Source organism: Oncorhynchus mykiss, chromosome 8 (assembly GCF_057628025.1).
Source record: "Oncorhynchus mykiss isolate SJ-2025 chromosome 8, ASM5762802v1, whole genome shotgun sequence".
NCBI classification, from domain to species: domain Eukaryota; kingdom Metazoa; phylum Chordata; class Actinopteri; order Salmoniformes; family Salmonidae; genus Oncorhynchus; species Oncorhynchus mykiss.
Window position 1 is genome coordinate 6705083 of NC_143029.1, and position 23892 is coordinate 6728974.

General features: G+C 43.2%; 1 long non-coding RNA gene across 1 annotated transcript; it reads right to left on the reverse strand.

The window, feature by feature from the left end:
- Nucleotides 1–220: 220 nt before the first annotated feature.
- Nucleotides 221–23892, reverse strand: LOC149981378 (uncharacterized). Its single transcript, XR_016482767.1, has 2 exons — nucleotides 23791–23892; nucleotides 221–891 (listed from the first exon to the last, which is right to left on the reverse strand). It is a non-coding gene; the product is annotated as an uncharacterized LOC149981378 (long non-coding RNA).

Genomic DNA, 23892 nt, shown 5'->3' on the forward strand with positions numbered 1-23892 from the left:
CTAATTTAACACAACGTACAATTTCATGCAATTCAACCTTTCACATAGGGTCTTTACAACTGTACACCAGAGAGACTATAATATATAGTACATTCACAAAGTATTCAGACACCTTGACTTTTTCCACATTTTGTTACGTTACAGCCTTATTCTAAACTTGATTAAATTGTTATTATTGTGTGTAAATTGATGAGAACAAAATGACCACGCAAAAAAAATAGAAAAGAGACGTTTTTTTTTAAACGTTTGCAAATGGATATAAACACACACAAAATATCACATTTACATAAGTATTCAGACCTTTTACTCAGTACTTTGTTGAAGCACCTTTGGCAGCGATTACAGCCTCAAGTCTTCTTGGGTATGACGCTGCAAGCTGGGGAAACCTGTACTTGGAGAGTTTCTGCAAATGTTCTCTGCAGATCCTCAAGCTCTGTCAGGTTGTATTAGGAGCATCACTGCACAGCTATTTTCAGGTCTCTCTAGAGATGTTTGATCGAGTTCAAGTCCAGGCTCTGACTGGGCCACTCAGGGACATTCAGAGACTTGTCCCAAAGCCACTCCTGCGTTGTCTTGGCTGTGTGTTTAGGGTCGTTGTCCTGCACGATGTAGCTGTTTTGGCTAGGTGGGAGGAATACCGGGGCATTATTTATGTCTTATTTTGTGGATAATTGTTAAATTGTAAAAAATAGCAATACATATATTGTAAAAAAATTAATAAAAAACTCTATGGGTTGTCAGAAAGCTGTTCTGTCTCTTCACTCTCTCTCAGACTGGTCAGGTTTTCAGACAGGATGATGTCTAAGCTGGTCAGGTTTTCAGACAGGATGATGTCTAGGCTGGTCAGGTTTTCAGACAGGATGGCAGTGTCGGGGTCCGGAATCACATCAGCTGAACAGAGAGAACAGAAACACACTATAAATAACTTTAACACTGTGTTATGTGAAGATGAATGCATATGGAGAATGCACATTATAATGTAGAGTAATTGTTTCAGTCAGTTATGTATGAACGTATCTAAACGATGTTAACTTTGTCACGGGATACTAGGAGTGGTGGGTTGGAATCAGGCGCAGAGAGCAGGGTTCAGTAGATCGTCAATTTATTCTCCGGGGCACAAAACGGTCACGCCAACATACAATAGACCAGCCCAAACACACAGTACCAAATAGTCCGGAGAATACACACACGAAAACCACCATTCGACAGACTAACAAAAAACAATCCCGCACAAAACAAGGGCGGGACAACCTACTATATATAAGGACGCTAATTAAACTAAAATACACACAGGTGAAACTAATAAGACTAAACCAACAGACAAACGGAAAAAGGGATCGGTAGTGGCTAGTAGGACGGTGACGACGACCGCCGAGCACCGCCCGAACAGGCAGGGGAGCCAACTTCGGTGGAAGTCGTGATAAACTTCCTGAAGACGTTCTCAGCCTAAATTCAGATTAGAATCAGAATACATTAGTAAAACTACATCTTCTCCCAGAGTTTTCATCTATATTTTTCGTAGCTGTCTATTTACCACCACAAACCGATGCTGTCACTGAGACCAGACTCAGGAAAACTGTATAGGGCCACGAGCAAACAAAAACATGCTCATCCAGACGTGGCACTCCTAGTGGTCAGTGATTTTAATGCAGAAAAACTATAATATTTTCCAGCGTATCACTAGAGGAAAAACAACTCTAGATCCCCTTTACTCCACACACAGACTGGTAAATCTGACCATAACTCTATGCTCCTGCTTCCTGCATACAAGCAAAAAAGTCAAACAGGAAATACCAGTGACACACTCAATACAGAAGTGGTCCGATGAAGCGGATGCTAAGCAACAGGACTGTTTCGCGCGTACAGACTGGAATATGTTTTGGGATTCATCAAATGCTAAAAAACAGGAATGTTGTGGAATGTGTTTTGGGATTCATCAAATGACATTGAGGAGTTTACCACATCAGTCACCGCCTTCATGAATAAAATCCCCCACGCTGACCCTCAATACGGAGGCCCCTCAGGAGTGCGTGCTTAGTCCGCTCCTGTACACCCTGTTCACCCACGACGGTGTGGCCGTGCACAACTCGCGACATCATCATTAAGTTTGTTGACGACACAATAGTGGTAGGCCTGATCACCAACGACGATGAGACAGCCTACAGGAGATCAAAGACCTCGCAGTGTGGTGTCAGGACAAAAAATCTCTCCCTCAACGTGAGCAAGACAAAGGAATTGGTCGTGGACTACAGGAAATGGAGGGGCCTGAGCATGCCCCCATCCACGTTGACAGGGCTGTAGTGGAGGGATCGCCGCTTGGTATGGCAACTGCTCGGCGTCCGACCGCGAGGCGTTACAAAGGGTAGCCGAGCTCCCTTACCATCCAGAACCTCTACACATGGCAGTGTCAGAGGAAGGCCCTCAAAATTGTTAATCACTAAAGCCCCTAAGTCATTGACATATCTCTCTGCTACCGCACGGCAAGCGGTACCGGAGTGCCAAGTCTGGGCCAAAAGGTTCCTGAACAGCTTCTACACCCGAGACTATTAAATAGTTAGTCAAGGTAGCTATTTATATTTAACTATCTGCATTGACTCAGAACTTTTTGACTCATCACGTACACTGCTGCAACTGCTCATTATCCATCACTTGGTCCTAGATATATCTACACATATACATTATGCACACTGCCCACAAAATGAGGTGGAAACTGAGCTGCACTTCCTAACCACCTGCCAGATGTATGATCATATTAGAGACACATATTTCCCTCAGATAACACAGACCCACAAATAATTAGAAAACACATTTTGATAAACTCCCATATCTGTTGGGTTAAATACCACATTGTGTCATCACAGCAGCAGCAATATGTGTGACCTGTTGCCACAAGAAAAGGGCAACCAGTGAAGAACAAACATCATTGTAAATACAACATATACAGTGGGGCAAAAAAGTATTTAGTCAGCCACCAATTGTGCACGTTCTCCCACTTAAAAAGATGAGAGAGGCCTGTAATTTTCATCATAGGTACACTTCAACTATGACAGACAAAATGAGAAGAAAAAAAATCCATCTTGAGATGTTGCTTCAATACATCCACATAATTTTCCTGCCTCATGATGCCATATATTTTGCTAAGTACACCAGTCCCTCCTGCAGCAAAGCACCCGCACAATATGATGCTGCCACCCCCGGGCTTCACGGTTGGGATGGTGTTCTTCGGCTTGCAAGCCATCCCCCTTTTTACTCCAAACATAACGATGGTCATTATGGCCAAACAGTTATTTTTTTGTTTCATCAGGCCAGAGGACATTTCTCCAAAAAGTACAATCTTTGTCCCCATGTGCAGTTGCAAACCGTAGTCTGGATTTTTTATGGTTGTTTTGGAGCAGTGGCTTCTTCCTTGCTCAGCGACCTTTCAGGTTATGTTGATATAGGACTCGTTTTAATGTGGATATATACACTTTTCTACCGGTTTCCTCCAGCATCTTCACAAGGTCCTTTGCTGTTGTTCTGGGATTGAGTTGCACTTTTCGCACCAAAGTACGTTCATCTCTAGAAGACAGAACGCATCTCCTTCCTGAGCAATTCACTATCGGTACCAATATTGTCTCTATTCTAACACATTCTACTGTCTCTATTCTAACACATTCTACTGTCTCTATTCTAACACATTCTACTGTCTCTAATCTAACACATTCTACTGTCTCTATTCTAACACATTCTACTGTCTCTAATCTAACACATTCTACTGTCTCTAATCTAACACATTCTACCATCTCTATTCTAGTTATTATAGCATATTGGTTCTGACTGTGTTGTGAAAAGTACAGATACCTTAATAGAAAATTACTGAAGTAAAACAAGTCACTCAGTTAAACACTACTTGAGTAAAACTTCCTCTGTTCAAATATACTTAACTATCAAAAGAAAATGTAGAAATCATTTTAAATTCCTTATATTAAGCAAACCAGACCACACTATTGTTGTTGTTATTTTTTTATAGCTTAGCAGAGGCACGCTCCAACACTCAGACATCATTTACAATCTAAATGTGTGTTTAGTGAGTCTGCCAGGTAAGAGGCAGTAGGGCCGACCAGGGATGTTCTCTTGATAAGTGGGGGAATTGGACCATTTTCCTGTCCTGCTAAGCATTCAAAATGTAACGAATACTTTTGGGTGTCAGGGAAAATGTATGGAGTAAAAACTACATTATTAAGGAATGTAGTGGAGTAAAAGTAAAAGCTGTCTAAAATATAAATAGTAAATTAAAGGACAGACACCCCAAGAAACGACTTAAGTAGTACTTTTAAGTATTTTTACTTAAGTACTTTACACCAACTGACAAATTATCAAAAGTAGTTTAGATGTAGTGAAATGCTTTTTCAAAGTAACTTTTGTCATTATTAATTAAGCTACAAAACAAAATCTGTAGGATAGGCAATTCCATCATCAAGTGTGTAGCTTGTCTTTGCACTGCTCCCATCTACTACTCCCTCTACTGCTCCCCTCTACTGCTCCCTCTACTGCTCCCATCTACTACTCCCTCTACTGCTCCCATCTACTACTCCCTCTACTGCTCCCCTCTACTGCTCCCATCTACTACTCCCTCTACTGCTCCCCTCTACTACTCCCTCTACTGCTGCCCTCTACCGCTCCCCTCTACCGCTCCCCTCTACCGTTGCCCTCTACCGCTCCCCTCTATAGCTCCCCTCTACTGCTGCCCTCTACCGCTCGCCTCTACCGCTGCCCTCTACCGCTCCCCTCTACTGCTGCCCTCTACCGCTCCCCTCTACTACTACTGCCCTCTACTTGCCGTAATCATAATCAGAACTATCATGGTTGTAAACTTTGGTCTCATTTAATAATGAAGTCACTACCAGCATTAGACACACCCAGCACCTCCCTGTTTTTACTGCCTCAAAATCAGAAGAATTGGTTCCTTTTTTTCTCTCTCTCTCTCTCCCTTCGTCTCTCTCTCTCTCAGTCACGCTCTCTCTGTCTCTCTGACTCTCTGTCTCTGTCTCTCTCTCTCTCTAAGTCACGCTCTCTCATGCTCTTTCTCTCTCACAAAAGGTCCTTTTATAGGCCTCACTGTCTTTAAAACTGATTCATTCAGAAATCCATTTCCTTCGGCAAAGAGTTGTGTAAAAGCTAAATGATTTTCCTCCTGTAAAGGGGGGGGGGGGGGGGGGGGTAGTGGTGTATGGGGGAGGCAAGTTAATTGCGTGTTGTTTTTAGATAACAAACAATCCCAATTTTCTTTCTTTTGGGGCATTGTCTGTCTGCCTGTGACTGTGCCCGACAGTGAAGCCTCGTTTCTATTGGTGTTATAATCTGTTAATTATCTACTGTGGGGAGAAAAAAAAATGTTATCCATTACAGCTGAACGAGAGGGGTTGGTTGGCAAGAACGAAAACAGCGGTGAATATCAAAACAATTTTTTCTAGATTGCTCATATCCTATATCCTTGCCTCACAGCCTATCAATACATCCTATTGAGGGAAGTGAGGAGCTCATTGGAGAAGTAGATCTGAAGAGAGGATTACCTCAAATTCTCCCTGTGACATTTTGATAAGGAAGGTTATTGGCTGCTGTTATATCTATCCAGTACATTAAACTTTGGGAACTTTGCTATGCTGCTATTTTAAAACACACGCGTTTCTTTTAGAATATCCTGAGCTGATGTATTCCTTACCTTGTGCATGACAATTTTGTTTAAAAAATAATAATAATAATCGCTAGGACCCATTTTTCAATACTTAGGTCACTTTTTCAAAACTCTTCACACGGTTCTTCTAACTAAATTTTAGCTTGGCACAGCAGTTCATTTCACGTTCAAAAATGCACTAAAATTACCAAAGCACTTCATACATGTCTCAAATCAACTCGTTCTTCCATAACATGAGCAAAGGTTGTCACCCAACAAGCACACGTTGTCACTCATAAAACAACGACCTAAACAACACTAACAACAGGTAGCATTACACTGTGTTTTCTTTACAAAACAAGAATGACACCTCTCTACTGTTTAGAATTCACTGCAGTATGTGTTACAGGAATGAATCAGACGATGCAATATGCTTCAATATGTCATTTTATGGCATTGAGTGATTCCAAAATACAATATTTTGTATATACACCATCTACCGATACAGATACAGTAGCAATGATAGTCAACCCTGTCTTCTGCATTTGGCCACAGGTTCCACAGGTCACATCTTATGTCATCTTGGGCAATACACCCAGGAAATAATCTTTTGGCATGCCTGGTCCATCCCTGGCAATCTTCTGCAGATATGTTCAGGCATACAGCATTCATTGCATCCAGGAGGGACATTTGATCATGTGGATGGTGGTCATAAACCTTCCACCTCCATGAGGAAAATAAATCCTCTATGGTGTTGAGGAATGCAGAGTAAAGGAGGGAGGGAAATAAATCCTCTATGGTGTTGAGGAATGGAGAGTAAAGGAGGGAGGGAAATAAATCCTCTATGGTGTTGAGGAATGGAGAGTAAAGGAGGGAGGGAAATAAATCCTCTATGGTGTTGAGGAATGGAGAGTAAAGGAGGGAGGGAAATAAATCCTCTATGGTGTTGAGGAATGGAGAGTAAAGGAGGGAGGGAAATAAATCCTCTATGGTGTTGAGGAATGGAGAGTAAAGGAGGGAGGGAAATAAATCCTCTATGGTGTTGAGGAATGGAGAGTAAAGGAGGGAGGGAAATAAATCCTCTATGGTGTTGAGGAATGGAGAGTAAGGAGGGAGGGAAATAAATCCTCTATGGTGTTGAGGAATGGAGAGTAAGGAGGGAGGGAAATAAATCCTCTATGGTGTTGAGGAATGGAGAGTAAGGAGGGAGGGAAATAAATCCTCTATGGTGTTGAGGAATGGAGAATTAAAGGAGGGAGGGAAATAAATCCTCTATGGTGTTGAGGAATGGAGAGTAAAGGAGGGAGGGAAATAAATCCTCTATGGTGTTGAGGAATGGAGAGTAAAGGAGGGAGGGAAATAAATCCTCTATGAGGAACGGTGAGTAAGGTGGGAGGAAAAGTGACACCATCCTGGGGTGGGCTGTAAACCACTCGGTGACTGTATGGGAGTGGGGAAATGTCACATTGTCCCACACAATTACAAACGTTGGCCGATTTTGCCTCACTGCAACCCTTTCCTCACCTGTCACAACCCTTCCATAGAGGTCATGCAGGAATGTAATGAGACGCTCGGTGTTGCACGACCCAATTAGCGGTTTGTGTAACAGAAATTCATCAGAGGATATTGATGCACACATTGTGATGTTGGCACCCCTCTGGCCCGGGACATCCACTATGGCTCTTTTTCCAATCACATTCCTTCCCTGCAGCTGTGTTTTGGCCAAGTTGAAACCAGCCTCATCCACAAAGACGAGGGGTAATTGCCTGGCTCCAATCTCCATGACTCTCTAAAATAAATCCACAAGGCAACATAAGAGTTAGGTTATGACAGTAGTTTACATTATACCTTAAAACATGCCATTGTGTGCCTCTGCCTTGTTTGGTTTTGTTCAAAACCAGTTCTGTATTTTATAGTCATCTTACTTGGACATATTGGTTCCTGAGTTGCTTGACTCGTTCAGAGTTCCTCTCAAAGGGGACAGTGTACAACTGCTTCATCCTGACTTGATGTTGTTTCAGGACTCTAGATATATTTGTGGTGCTTACATTGTCTGCCAACACTCATCCCAAATCTCTGAGTTTTATGCCATTGTTTCTGATGATCATATAAACGATTGCAGTTTCCTGCACAGCAGTGAAGATCCTACCTCTCCTGCCTGTAGGAGGTAACCGTTGGGTCCTAAGCAGAAATACAAAAACAATTACACACAAGTGGGTTTGGAGGCTTTGTTCAATTTACTTCTGAAATGAACAGTTCAGTCAGATGCCCCTTGCAGAATGCACATCTCACCTGTTGTTTTGCCGGAAATTTGTCAGAATAGATGCCACTGTGAAGCGTTGCAGATTTGTCTGCACTCTCAGACCAGCCTCTCTCATTGATATACCATGATTTATTACATGATCAGTTATAGCAGCCCCTAATCTCATCTGAGACTACGGCTCTTGATTTTCCTCTCAGTCTTCTTCCAACCAAGCATACATGCTCCTCTTCCTCTCCCAGCCACTCTTCTTCCTCTGCCAGCCACTTCTCTATCTCTGGCTGGGTCAATGTTTACATTACAGTACAGCATTATTCCTAAGATGTCCCCTTTTGTGTAGATGGTTGTCATGTTCGTCATATGAAGGAGACCAAGGTGCAGCGAGGTATGCTTGCATTCTTCTTTTAATAAAGAAAGAACACTGAACAAACTAACAAAACAAACGTGAAGCTAATACGAATAGTGCAGACAGGCAACTAAACATAGAATAAGAACCCACAAACATCAAAGGGGAAATGGCTACCTAAATATGATCCCCAATCAGAGACAACGATAAACAGCTGCCTCTGATTGGGAACCATATCAGGCCACCATAAACATACAAATACCTAGACCTACAAAACCCCTAGACAATACAAAACCCCTAGACAATACAAAACCGTAGACAATACAAAACCCCTAGACAATACAAAACCCCTAGACAATACAAAACCCCTAGACAATACAAAAACTAGCATATCCACCCTAGTCACACCCTGACCTAACTAAAATATAAAGAAAACAGAGAAATCTCAGGTCAAGGCGTGACAATGGTAATGTAATTGAAAGACTACCACCTGAGTAGGTGTTCAGTTACAATGGGAATCAGCTGTGGTTGGTCTAATTGTTTTGATAGTATTTTCATTATTTAGATTTAGAATATATTTCAATACGGTATTACTGTAGAAATGTAGCAAATTTATGTCTTATTCAATTTTGTGTTATTTTAGGTTTTGAACTTAAGTTTACCAGTTTTGAAAAGAGTAGGTAAACATGTAGGTACATAGAGTTTTGGTGGCGGTCGTGTCTGAGTGAGAAAATAATTCATGAAATTTGAGAGATGTAGTCATTGAATGCATTTTGTGCCAAAGCAATGAAAAATGATCCCTAGTTTAGCCCACATAGACTGCTGTTGTGCTCACTGTGTGAAGGGTTTTGAAAAAGTGACCTAAGTATTGAGAAATGGGTCCTAGCGATTGTAAAAAAAATATATATATATATATTTTTTTTAATTCAGTCTGCTCTCTCCTCTGTCAATGACATTTGATTCACGTCATTATAATAAAATGCACGCTGACTGACCAACACAGTGTCAAGTTACTTTTCAATGTGTTCCTGAAAACCTCATGTCCACCAGTAAAAAGCTACAGGAGTGCGGGTTGCACCTGACTCCCTCCCTCCCTCTTTTTTCCCCTCTGTTTGTTCACGACAGAAGGCTTTACTGGCTAAGAACCAGAAAGCATTGTATGATGTCAACAGACATGGCTCCACACATAGCTGGCAATTAGCTAATCGAAACTCAAGCCAAGTTTTTCACCAAGCTTTTTGCTTCAGATATATTTTTTTGACCTTCTCCACCACGCACATGTCGGATAAGGTCGAACGCCTCCTCTTCTACTCAGCCACAGAAAAAGCTTCTCCCAAGTGAGTGTGACCCCTACTCCAGTTGCACTGCTGCTTGGATCCAACCTGGCTATCTTGTCCTTGTCTGCGCTGTCTCCCCATGGCTGGTTCAGGTACCACCACTCCCCTCTCTACTGAGCGTTCGCTCGCCTCCAGCATACATGCACCTACACCGCAGACTTTGGATTCATCTGAATTGTATGTAGTCTAAAGAACTTGTGAAGCTTGTTAAGGGAGCTTTACTCAGAAACTCTTTAATTAGGCCTAACTAGGATTGGCCTTCTATTTATTTATTTTATCTCAGACTTTTATAGACTCGATAGAGAGCTACTCTCTCAAGTTATCTTGTTGGGGCAAGTGACTCTTTGAACAATGGCTAGCCCCAAGCCGTTGTTATGTTATTCTTGTGCTTTATGCTATTTGCCTCATGACTGCGGCACGCTTTGTTGATTATGGACTTGCTTGTTTACCCGACCGTGGGACAGACAATGTTTGTTCCCTCACTGGGGACACTGACTCTCTATTGGTTACACAGACTCTTGGCCTTCCATCCTCTTCTAACCACCTCTCATGTTACCTGATGAAATTGCTGTACAATGTAAACTTGTAGCCATGTAATGTACGTACATTCAAATTTCATAAAAACAACAACACTGCAGAGCTCTCCCTGTCCTCTGCCGTGCCCTGATTGGATTACTGTTGATGATATCTGGAAATATGCATGAACACCTTGGCCCGGCTGCTGTTGTTAGCCCCAAATCTGACTTGTGCTCTGCTTTCTGGATCACTGATTTCCGCTCTCGTAAAAGCCTGGGTTTTCTGCACATTAACACTAGAAGCTTATTACCTAAAATGGATCAACTGAAAGTGTGGGTTCACAGCTCCAATCCAGATGTGTTGGTCATTACTGAGAAGTGGTTAAGAAATTATGATGATGTTATCCTTTCTGGTTATAACCTTTTCTCGCTAAGACATCCTCCAAAGGAGGGGGGGTGGCAATCTTTACCAAGGATCACCTTCAGTGGTCGGTTGTCTCCACCAAGTCTGTCTCCAAACAATTTAATTTCCTGGTTTTAGGCATTCAGTTTTCAAAAAGCTCTTGACTGTTGCTGGGTGTTATCGTCCATCATCAGCACCGGCCTGTACTCTACTTGCCCTAAGTCTCTTATACTAAATCTGAATTGGTCCTGCCTACTAGGTGACCTAAAATGGGACATGCTTTAACCACCTGACGAAGTCTTAAAACAATGGGACTCCCTAAATCTTTCTCTGATTATTAACAATCTCACAAGGTATAACTCCAAACTCCCAGAAAAGGCTACTCTCTTTGAAGTTATCCTCACAAATAATCCTGATAGGTATCAGTCTGGTGCTATCTGTAATGACCTTAGTGATCACTGTTTTACAGACTGTGTTTGTAATGGCTGCTCAGTTAAACAACCTGTCTTGATTTGTCATAGATGCTTACTAAAAAACTTTAATGAGCAAGCCTTCCTTCATGAACTGGCCTCTTTAAATTGGTATAGAATCAGCTTGATCCCCTCTGTCAAAGACGCTTGGACTTTCTTTTTAAAATATTTTCAGTGGTATTGTTAACAAGCACACTCCCATAAAGAAAATTAGAATTATAAACAGGTTCCGCCCCTGGTTCGACCGGGATCTGGCAGAGTTACTCCACCTCAAGAACACCATTTGATGAAAGACTCGGCACACCAATGGTCATGCTGACTGGCTGTTAGAAATACATTTGATTAGAAATACAGTAAGACAACTCCGGGAGGCCAAAGTTAGTAACTTTAAGTAGCAGTTCTCTGTCTATGGGTCTAAACCCAAGAAGTTATGGGAAACTGCGAAATAACTGGAGAACAAAGCCTCTCATGGAGAGGAGCAGCTCCATTTTGTCAAGGTTGATTTTGAGGTGTTGTGCTGACATCCAAGCAGCGATGTGTGTCGCCACCTGGGTGTCAGAAGGGGGGATGGACAAGATTATTTAAGTTTCATCCACATAGCAATGATAGGAGAGACCATGTGAGGATATGACAGAGCAGAGTAAAGAGAAAAGAGGAGTGGGCCTAGAACCAATCCCTGGGGGACACCAGTAGTGAGAGCACGTGGTGCAGACACAGATTCTCTCCACACCACCTGGTAGTAGCGACCGACCAGGTAGAATACAATCCAGAAGTGTGCAGAGCGGCTGGAGAGGAGGATCGGATGGTTCACGGTGTCGAAGGCAGATCTCGGAGGATGAGAACACAGGAGAGATAGTCAGTTTTGGCCGAGTGGAAAGCAGTCTCAGTAAAGTGAGCCACTTTGAAGCCCGGCTGGTTAGGGTCAAGAAGATTGTTCTGAGAGACATTATGAGAGAGTTGTTCACATATGGCATCATCAAGTGTTTTGGAAAGAAAAGAAGGAAGGTATACCGGACTGTAGTTTTTGACGTCAGGTGTTGAGCGTTGGTTTCTTGAGGGGAGCGACTCTTGAAGTCAGAAGGGTCAGAAGGGACCCAACTGAGTTGGATGAGTTCACGAGGGAAGTGAGGAATGGGAGAAGGTCTCCAGAGATGTTCTGGAGAAGGGAAGAGGGGATGGGGTCGAACGGGCAGGTTGTCAGGCGGCCGGATGTCATTGGCAACAGGATGTCATCTGGAGAGAGAGGGGAGAAAGAGGTCAAGGTTCAGGGTAGTTCTGTGTGAGTTGGACCAGTCGACTCAATAGGCTGAGTGAATGAGGAGCGGATGTCATCAACCTTTTTTTCTCCAAAGTGGTTGACAAAGTCGTCCGCAGAGATGGAGGAGGGACAAGGTGGAAGATTAAGGGTTTCCGTGGCCGAACAGCCGCACACATGCGCAAAGCCCATGCCCATGCGCAAAGCCAAGCGTCAGCTGGAGTGACGTAAAGCTTGCCACCATTGGACTCTGGAGCAGTGGATAAGTGTTCTCTGGAATGATGAATCACGCTGCACCATCTGGCAGTCAGATAGACTAATCTGGGACGCCGGATGCCAGAAGAACGATACCTGCCCGAATGCATAGTGGCAACTGTAAAGTTTGGTGGAGGAGGAATAACGGTCTGCGTCTGTTTTTCATGGTTCGGGTAAAGCATCTTAGTTCCAGTGAAAGTAAATATTAACGCTACAGCATACATTTGTGGCAACAGTTTGGGGAAGGCCCTTTCATGTTTCAGTATGACAATTCCCCTGTGCACAAAGCAAGGTCCATACACCGACTTCGGTGTGGAAGATCTTGACTGGCTTGCACAGAGCCCTGACCTCAACCCCATCGAACACCTTTGGGATGAATTGGAATGCCGACTGTGAGCCAGGACTAATCGCCCAACATCAATGCCCGACCTCACTAATGCTCTTGTGGCTGAATGGAAGCAAGTTCCGGCAGTAATGTTCCAACATCTAGTGGAAAGCCTCACAGCAGAGTGCAGGCTGTTATAGCAGCAAAGGGAGGACAAACTCCATAATAATACCCATGATTTTGGAATGAGATGTTTCTCAAACAGCTGTCCACATACTTTTGGTCATGTAGTGCATCTACCTCTAAATACCTTGTATCCCTGCACAATGATCTGGTCCTGTATTCCCTGTATATAGCTCCAAACTGATATGGTCCTGTATTCCCTGTATATAGCTCCACAATGATCTGGTACTGTATTCCCTGTATATAGCTCCAAACTGATCTGGTACTGTATTCCCTGTATATAGCTCCACAATGATCTGGTACTGTATTCCCTGTATATAGCTCCACAATGATCTGGTCCTGTATTCCCTGTATATAGCTCCAAACTGATCTGGTCCTGTATTCCCTGTATATAGCTCCACAATGATCTGGTACTGTATTCCCTGTATATAGCTCCAAACTGATCTGGTACTGTATTCCCTGTATATAGCTCCAAACTGATCTGGTACTGTATTCCCTGTATATAGCTCCACAATGATCTGGTACTGTATTCCCTGTATATAGCTCCACAAGGATCGGGTACTGTATTCCATGTATATAGCTCCACAATGACCTGGTACTGTATTCCCTGTATATAGCTCCACAATGATCTGGTACTGTGTTAACTGTATATACCTCCACAACGATCTGGTACTGTATTCCCTGTATATAGCTCCACAATGATCTGGTACTCCCTGTATATAGATCCACATTGATCTGGTACAGTATTCCCTGTATATAGCTCCACAATTATCTGGTACTGTATTCCCTGTATATAGCTCAACAATGATCTGGTACTCCCTGTATATAGATCCACATTGATCTGGTACTGTATTCCCTGTATATAGCTCCACATGTATCTGGTACTCCCTGTATACAGATCCACATCGATCTGGTACTCCCTGTATATAGCTCCACATTGATCTGGTACTCCCTGTATATAGATCCACAATGATCTGGTACTCCCTGTATATAGATCCACATTGATCTGGTACTCCCTGTATATAGCTCCAAACTGATCTGGTACTCCCTGTATATAGATCCACATTGATCTGGTACTTCCTGTATATAGCTCCACATTGATCTGGTACTTCCTGTATATAGCTCCACATTGATCTGGTACTTCCTGTATATAGATCCACATTGATCTGGTACTGGTACTTCCTGTATATAGATCCACATTGATCTGGTACTGGTACTTCCTGTATATGGCTCCACATTGATCTGGTACTGGTATTTCCTGTATATAGATCCACATTGATCTGGTACTGGTACTCCCTGTATATAGCTCCAAACTGATCTGGTACTGGTACTTCCTGTATATAGCTCCACATTGATCTGGTACTTCCTGTATATAGATCCACATTGATCTGGTACTGGTACTTCCTGTACATAGATCCACATTGATCTGGTATTTCCTGTATATGGTATCGTTGTTGTGTATTTTATTCATAGTGTTATTCATTTTCTTTTTATTATAATTGTTTACTTTTTATCGTTGGAAGTTGCTCACAAGCAATCATTTCATGGTCAACTCTGGTTTTATTCGATGAGCATGTGACAAATACAATTCGGATTTTATCAGACTTTAGAGATGAATTCAGATGAGACTGAATGGTAGGACTGGAGGATGAGTCCTCTATGACGATAACCTAAATTACACCACTTCCTGTAGCGTTCGATTGATAGGAAGGGATGAAAGAAGTTATCGATATAATCTCCATAGCAACAGGACGTGTCTAGTTGACTGAGTGGTGTTTCTCGGTCGTTACACTATCGTGTGCCTGTGTCAATAATCCTGTAAAGTAAGCCTTGTCCGAGCCAGACTGGATCAAAGCGTGAGGCAGCTCGATGTACAACACCCCCTGGACTGGTCGCTAGATCATGCAAGATCACAATTTGATATGCTGGCATATACCCTTGGGGTAGGGGGTTTGAGGGATCGTCTGAACATAGAAATAAATCAAGGTTGGAACTTGGTGACAACTGAAGGACAGGTGAATCTCCTCACAGTAGAATTAAATAGAGGGTTATCTCTCCCTGACGTAGATGAGAAGAGAGTATCCCCGTAACCCTAACCCTGTAACCCTAACCCTGTAACCCTAACCCTGTAGCCCTAACCCTGTAACCCTAAACCTGTAGCCCTAACCCTAACCCTGTAACCCTAACCCTGTAGCCCTAACCCTAACCCTGTAACCCTAACCCTGTAGCCCTAACCCTGTAACCCTAACCCTGTAGCCCTAACCCTGTAGCCCTAACCCTGTAACCCTAACCCTGTAACCCTAAACCTGTAGCCCTAACCCTAACCCTGTAACCCTAACCCTGTAGCCCTAACCCTAACCCTGTAGCCCTAACCTTAACCCTGTAGCCCTAACCCTAACCCTGTAGCCCTAACCCTGTAGCCCTAACCCTGTAACCCTAACCCTGTAACCCTAACCCTGTAACCCTAAACCTGTAGCCCTAACCCTAACCCTGTAACCCTAACCCTGTAGCCCTAACCCTAACCCTGTAGCCCTAACCTTAACCCTGTAGCCCTAACCCTATCCCTGTAGCCTTAACCCTATCCCTAACCCTAACCCTATAGCCCTAACCATATCCCTATAGCCCTAACCCTATCCCTATAGCCCTAACCCTAACCCTATAGCCCTAACCCTATCCCTATTAGCCCTAACCCTAACCCTATAGCCCTAACCCTAACCCTATAGTCCTAACCCTATCGCCATAGCCCTAACCCTATCCCTGTAGCCTTAAGGCTTGTAAGTAAGCATTTCACATAACATTGGAATTGATTTATAGTATCTTTACTCTGCCCAGTTTGCTGGCAATCAAAATGAAAGCTAGACAGTCAGGGACCATCATAAATTCTGAATGCGATGGACAGAGGACGTTTTTTTTATGTCAATTTTGACGGCAAGGAAATATGATATGTTTTATGTGCGACCCTCCATTAGACACCCGGTTAGTTAAACACCCTTAGGCCATGCTTTAATCATATGGTCAGAGGATTGAATCTTATTCAAACACATAGAAAACAAAGTTGGTATAAGTGCTATAGGGATAGGGTTAACCAACGATGCAGTTTTAAGAAAAAGTAAGAGATAAAAACAACAAATAGTTGAAGAGCAGCAGTAAAATAACAATAGTGGGCCTATATACAGGGTATTACGGTACAGAGTCAATGTGGAGGCTATATACAGGGTATTACGGTACAGAGTCAATGTGGAGGCTATATACAGGGTATTACGGTACAGAGTCAATGTGGAGGCTATATACAGGGTATTACGGTACAGAGTCAATGTGGAGGCTATATACAGGGTATTACGGTACAGAGTCAATGTGGAGGCTATATACAGGGTATTACGGTACAGAGTCAATGTGGAGGCTATATACAGGGGGTACCGGTACAAAGTCAATGTGGAGGCTATATACAGGGTATTACGGTACAGAGTCAATGTGGAGGCTATATACAGGGTATTACGGTACAGAGTCAATGTGGAAGCTATATACAGGGGGTACCTGTACAGAGTCCATGTGGAGGCTATATACAGGGGGTACTGGTACAGGGTCAATGTGGAGGCTATATACAGGGTACCGGTACAGAGTCAATGTGGAGGCTATATACAGGGTATTACGGTACAGAGTCAACGTGCGGGGGCACCGGTGTCGAGGTAATTGAGATAATATGTACATGTACGTAGAATTATTAAGAGTCAATCTTAATAATTGACAGATTATTAAGGCTGGTATCCTAGTGGTTAGAGTGTTGGGCCAGCAACCAAAAGGTTGCTAGTTCAAATCCCTGAGCTGACAAGATCTGTTGTTCTTCCCCTAAACAAGGCAGTTAACCCACTGTTCCTAGACCGTTGTTGTAAATAGGAATTTGTTCTTAACTGACTTGTCTAGTTAAATAAATTAATATTAAAATGAGTAGCAGCAGTCCTGGGTAACCATTTGCTTAGATGTTCAGGAGTCTTATGGCTTGGGGGTAGAAGCTGTTTAGAAACCTCTTGGAACTCAACTTGGTGCTCCGGTACCACTTGTCGTGCAGTAGCAGAGAGAACAGTCTATGACTAGCGTGGCTGGAGTCTGACAATTTTTAGGGTCTTTCTCTTACACCGCCTGGCATAGAGGTCCTGGATGGCAGGAAGCTTGCTTCCGGTGATGTACTGGGCTCCACACACTACCCTCTGTAGTGCCTTGCGGTTGGAGGCCGAGCAGTTGCCATACCAGCCAGTGATGCAACCCATAAGGGTGCTCTCGATGGAGCAGCTGTAAATGAAGTTGAGGATCTGAGAACCCATGCCAAATATTTTCAGTCTCCTGGGGGGGAATAGGTTTTGTGTTGTGATTGGACCTTGTTAGTTGGTGATGTGGACGCCAAGGAACTTGATGCTCTCAAACTGCTCCACTACAGCCACATGGATAAGAATGGGGGAGTCATTGCTCCTCCTTCTCCTGTAGTCCACAATCATCTCCTTTGTCTTTATCACGTTGAAGGAGAGGATGTGTTACTTGCACCACACAGTCAGGACTCTGACTTCCTCCCTATAGGCTGTCTCATCGTTGCTGGCGATCAGGCCTACCACTGTTGTGTCATCGGCAAACTCAATTTTGGTGTTGGTGTCATACCTGGCCGTGCAGTCATGAGTGAACAGGGAGTACGGGAGGGAACTGAGCATGCACCCCTGAGGGGCCCCAGGGCTGAGGAATAGTGTGACAGATGTCTTGTTACCTATCCTTACCACCTGGGCGCAGCACCTCAGTATGTCCAAGATCCAGTTGCAGAGGGAGGTGATTTGTCCTGGGGTCCTTATCTTAGTGATGAACTTTAAGGGCACTACGGTGTTGAACGCTGAGCTGTAATCAATGAATAGCATTCTCACATAGGTGTTCCTTTTGTCCAGGTGTGAAAGGGAGGTGTGGAGTGCAATAGAGATTGCATCTGTTGGGGCGGTATGCAAATTGGGGTGCATCTAGTGTTTCTGGGATAATGGTGTTGATGTGAGCCATGACAAGCTTTTCAAAGCATTTCATGGCTACAGAGGTGAGTGCTATGGGTCGATAGTAATTTAGGTAGGTTACCTTTGTGTTCTTGGGCACAGGGACTATGGTGGTCTGCTTGAAACATGTTGGTATTACAGACTCAGATGTTGAACATGTCAGTGAAGACACTATCTGGCCCTGCGGTCTTGTGAATGTTGACCTGTTTAATGGTCTTACATCGGCTGCAGATCATTTTAGATTTTTATAGTAATTTATTTGAATTTGGCGCTCTGCATTACCAGGCCGTAAACACGGGCACCCTCATAGATATCATCCTAACCAACTTACCCTCTAAATACACCTCTGCTGTTTTCATCCAAGATCTCAGCGATGACTGCATCTTTAATGGGTCAGCTGTCAAACGACCTCCACTCATCACTGTCAAACGCTCCCTGAAACACTTCAGCGAGCAGGCCTTTCTAAATGACCTGGCCGGGGTATCCTGGAAGGATATTGATCTCATCCCGTCAGTAGAGGATGCCTGGTTATTTTTTTAAATGCCTTCCTCACCATCTTAAATAAGCATGCCCCATTCAAGAAATGTAGAACCAGGAACAGATATAGCCCTTGGTTCTCTCCATACCTGACATGCCAATACAAAACATCCTATGGCGTACTGCATTAGCATTGAACAGCCCCCGTGATATGCAACTTTTCAGGGAGGCTAGAAACCAATATAAACAGGCAGTTAGAAAACCCAAGACTAGCTTTTTCCTGCAGAAATTTGCTTCCTGCAACACAAACTCAAAAAGGTTCTGGGACACTGTAAAGTCCATGGAGAATATGAACACCTCCTCCCAGCTGCCCACTGCACTGAAGATGGGTAAACACTGTCACCACTGATAAATCCACTATAATTTAGAATTTCAATAAGCATTTTGCTATGGCTGGCCATGCTTTCCAACTGGCTACCCCTACTCCGGTCAACAGCACTGCAGTAGATCCACTGTAGATTATTTCACATTAAAAATCACAGTAGCAGGGGGTTTAGAAACCATCACACCTACGCCATACAGCAACTCCCCCAAGCCTTCCCCATTTCTAATACACCCAAATCCAGTCAGCTGGTGTTCTGAAAGAGCTGCAAAATCTGGACCCCTACAAATCAGCCGGGCTAGACAATCTGGACCCTTTCTTTCTAAAATGATCTGCCGAAATTTTTTGCTACCCCTATTACTAGCCTGTTCAACCTCTCTTTCGTGTCGTCTGAGATTCCCAAAGATTGGAAAGCAGCTGCGTTCATCCCCATCTTCAAAGGGGGTGACACTCTTGACCCAAACTGCTACAGACCTATATCTATCCTACCCTGCCTTTCTAAGGTCTTCGAAAGCCAAGTCAACAAACAAATTACCAACCATTTCGAATCCCACCATACCTTCTCTGCTATGCGATCTGGTTTCAGAGTTGGTCATGGGTGCACCTCAGCCACGCCCAAGGTCCTAAACGATATCTTAACCGCCATCGATAAGAAACAATACTGTGCAGCCGTATTCATTGATCTGGCCAAGGCTTTCAACTCTGTCAATCACCACATCCTCATCGGCTGTCTCGATTGCCTTGGTTTCTCAAATGATTGCCTCGCCTGGTTCACCAACTACTTCTCTGATAGAATTCAGTGTGTCAAATCGGAGGGTCTGTTGTCCGGACCTCTGGCAGTCTCTATGGGAGTGCCACAGGGTTCAATTCTTGGACCGACTCTCTTCTCTGTATACATCAATGGTGTCGCTCTTGCTGCTGGTGAGTCTCTGATCAATAATCTACGCAGACGACACCGTTCTGTATACTTCTGGCCCTTCTTTGGACACTGTGCTCACAGCCCTCCAGACGAGCTTCAATGCCATACAATTCTCGTTCCATGGCCTCCATTTTCTCTTAAATACAAGTAAAACTAAATGCTTACTCTTCAACCGATCGCTGCCTGCACCTGCCCGCCCGTCCAACATCACTTCTCTGGACGGTTCTGACTTAGAATATGTGGACAACTACAAATACCTAGGTGTCTGGTTAGACTGTAAACTCTCCTTCCAGACTCATATCAAACATCCCCAATCCAAAGTTAAATCTTGAATTTGTTTCCTATTTCGCAAAAAAAGCATCCTTCACTCATGCTGCCAAACATACCCTTGTAAAACTGACCATCCTACCGATCCTCAACTATGGAGATGTCATTTACAAAATAGCCTCCAATTCCCTACTGAATAAATTGGATGGAGTCTATCACAGTACCATCCGTTTTGTCACCAAAGCCCCATATACTACCCACCACTGCGACCTGTACGCTCTCGTTGGCTGGCCCTCGCTTCATACTCGTCGCCAAACCCACTGGCTCCAGGTCATCTACAATACCCTGCTAGGTAAAGTCCCCCCTTATCTCAGCTTGCAGGTCACCATTGCAGCACCCACCTGTAGCACGCGCTCCAGCAGGTATATACTCTGGTCACCCCCAAAACCAATTCTCCCTTTGGCCGCCTCTCCTTCCAGTTCTCTGCTGCCAATGACTGGAAACAACTACAAAAATCTCTGAAACTGGAAACACTTATCTCCCTCACTAGCTTTAAGCACCAGCTGTCAGAGCAGCTCACAGATTACTGCGCCTGTACATAGCCCATCTATAATTTAGCCCAAACAACTATCTTTCCCCCTACTGTATTTATTTATTTATTTTGCTCCTTTGTACCCCATTATTTCTATCTCTACTTTACTTATAGACTTGTTTATACTGTATTATTGACTGTATGTTTGTTTTACTCCATGTGTAACTCTGTGTTGTTATATGTGTCGAATTGCTATGCTTTATCTTGGCCAGGTCGCAATTGGAAATGGGAACTTGTTCTCAGCTTGCCTACCCGGTTAAATAAAGGTGAAATAAAAAATAAAAATCCCAGAACATATTCCGGTCTGTGATAGCAAAACAGTCCTGTAGTTTATTATCTGCTTCATCTGACCACCTTCTAATAGAGGGCAAGTTTTTTTCTCTCCTCTGGTTGCACATTTAATATGCTGATAGAAATTAGGTAAAGCTGATTTAATTTCCCCTGCAGTAAAGTCCCAGCCACTAGGAGCGCCGCCTCTGGATGAGCATTTTCGTCTTTGCTTATGGCGGTATACAGAGTGCGGTCTTAGTGCCAGCATTGGTCTGTGGTGTTTTTTTTTTACCAGATCTAAAGTTTTATTCTCCTACATTCCTTTCACATTGCCACAAACTTCAAAGTGTTTCCTTTCAAATGGTACCAAGAATATGCATATCCTTGTTTCAGGGCCTGAGCTACAGGTCGTTAGATTTTTGTATGTCATTTTAGGCGAAAATTGAAAAAAAGGGGGCAATCCTTAAGAGCCAATGAAATGGCAGCCATCTTCTCCGGCACCATCTTCTTAGTGTGGGCCCATTATCATTTCTACACCGTTTCAATTTAGTTGTGTTCATTTCAACGTTGATTAAGATTGGGGGGGGGGGGGGGGGGTGTAAAAAATCAATGATCCAAAGAAATACGTTTATATTTTTTTACTATAATCACCCTTAGGCAGATTGAATGATTAAAGGATCTAGATGGGGGAATATGAGGTGAGAAGGAGGAAGAGGCAGGTGATTGGCTACTGAGTCACGCTCCTTATCCAATCCATAGGGAAATTACACAAGTACTGGCGTTTTATTCATGTGTGTGTGTGTGTGTGTGTGTGTGTGTGTGTGTGCGTGTGTGTGCGCGTGCGTGTGTATGTATGTGTGTGTGTGCGTGTGCATGCGCGTGTGTGTGTGTGTGTGTGTGTGTGTACACGGCACCATCCACACTCCCTAGTAATCCTACAGGTCAATGTATGCATGAGATGTATCTGCTGGAAGTCAGTTGAAATTCATGAACATACGTATAAACAAGACCTTTTGGTGATCTTCTCTCCTCAACCACTTCACTATGCAGGGGAAAACTCAACTTGAATCCCTAATGGCACCGTGCTCGCTACATAGTCAACATGGTATCACAGGAAAACGTCATCCGGTCACCTTTTTTAGCAAAAAAAGGATATTCCTCACAATGTATGATATTTTTTGTGTGTCAAATTGATGTGTCACATTATTGATGTTTTTTGTAATAAAAAAAAAAAAATCACTACATATGCCATCATGCCAAGCGGGGAGAGGTTATCAAAGCTTCAAGACCAGTCAGAAAAGTCCAGCTAACCTTACACCAATGACGATCTCAAAACTGAACTTGAGTCCGCAATAAGTAGCGACGATATCCTTCGCCACCGTCGTCTTACGCCAGATATCTCAAACCAGTCATGACAAAACAACAACAACAACAACAACCACAACAAAACAATAAAAACTATGAATCATTTTCAAGTCGTTTTCCAGGTTCTTTAGACAAATGGTTAGAAACACAAACCTAGGCCACTCTTGGTAAACAACTCCAACGTATTTTTGGCCTTGTGTTTTAGGTTATTGTCCTTCCGAAAGATGCACCCCCCCCAGAGTCTGTTAGAAAGCCGACTGAAACAGGTTTTACTTGTAGGATTTTCATTTGTACAAATTTGTAAAAACATAATCCCACTTTGATGGGGGTATTGTGTGTAGACCAGTGACAACATTCCACTTTGAATGGGGGTATTGTGTGTAGACCAGTGACAACATTCCTCTTTGAATGGGGTATTGTGTGTAGACCAGTGACAACATTCCACTTTTTCAACTCTCTAGAGACAGCAGGAGCGGTAGAGATACTCTTAATGATCGGCTATGAAAAGCCAACTGACATTTACTCCTGAGGTGCTGACTTGCTGCACCCTCGACAACCACTGCAATTATTATTATTTGACCATGCTGGTCATTTATGAACATTTGAACATCTTGGCCATGTTCTGTTATAATCTCCACCCGGCACAGACAGGAGAGGACTGGCCACCCCTCATAGCCTGGTTCCTCTCTAGGTTTCTTCCTAGGTTTTGGCCTTTCTAGGGAGTTTTTCCTAGCCACCGTGATTCTACACCTGCATTGCTTGCTGTTAGGGGTTTTAGGCTGGGTTTCTGTACAGCACTTTGAGATATCAGCTGATGTAAGAAGGGCTATATAAATACATTTGATTTGATTTGATAAATTGCTCAGTGAAATTGTTACTTGCATAGTAGCAATATCAAAAAATAATGTCAAGTGTCCAGATAAAAATATTTGATCAATGTTTTATAATTATTAGATGAATTGATGGGTCATGTGAAATAATTGCTATAGATGGCCTTAATTACCCCCATAGACACCTGGCTAACTTGATGGGTCATGTGATAATCTGTCAGAAGTGGAGTCTTTTGTTTAGACGTGTGTGTGTGCGCGTGCGTGTGTATGTGTGTGTGTGCGTGTGCATGCGCGTGTGTGTGTGTGTGTACACGGCACCATCCACACTCCCTAGTAACCTAGCTATCTCGCAAAAAAATATATATAATAATCCCAACTCATATTAATACCAATACAAACATTGAGATAGCTGTAGTATGAATCTGCAAGTAGCTAAAGCTAACAAACTAGTTTCAATGTTAGCTAGCTAACATTAGGCTATAACTAGCAACGCAAATAGATTTCTGATTCAAATAATATTACTACACAGATCATACACGTAACGTTACCTAGCGAGCCAGCAAGCTACCGTTCGCTAGCTAACCTGCAGTACAATTTAACTTGCAATAAAAAAAATGGCTTTCAGACTAAATTTTAAATTATATCTGAAAATAGAATTAGAATCTTACCCATATACATGGATGAACGCTTCACGGCAGACTGGAACCATTTAAGTCTGTTTTGTAGGTAGATACATCTTGTTTGTGCCAGCGTTGTGTCAAGTCCTTCCG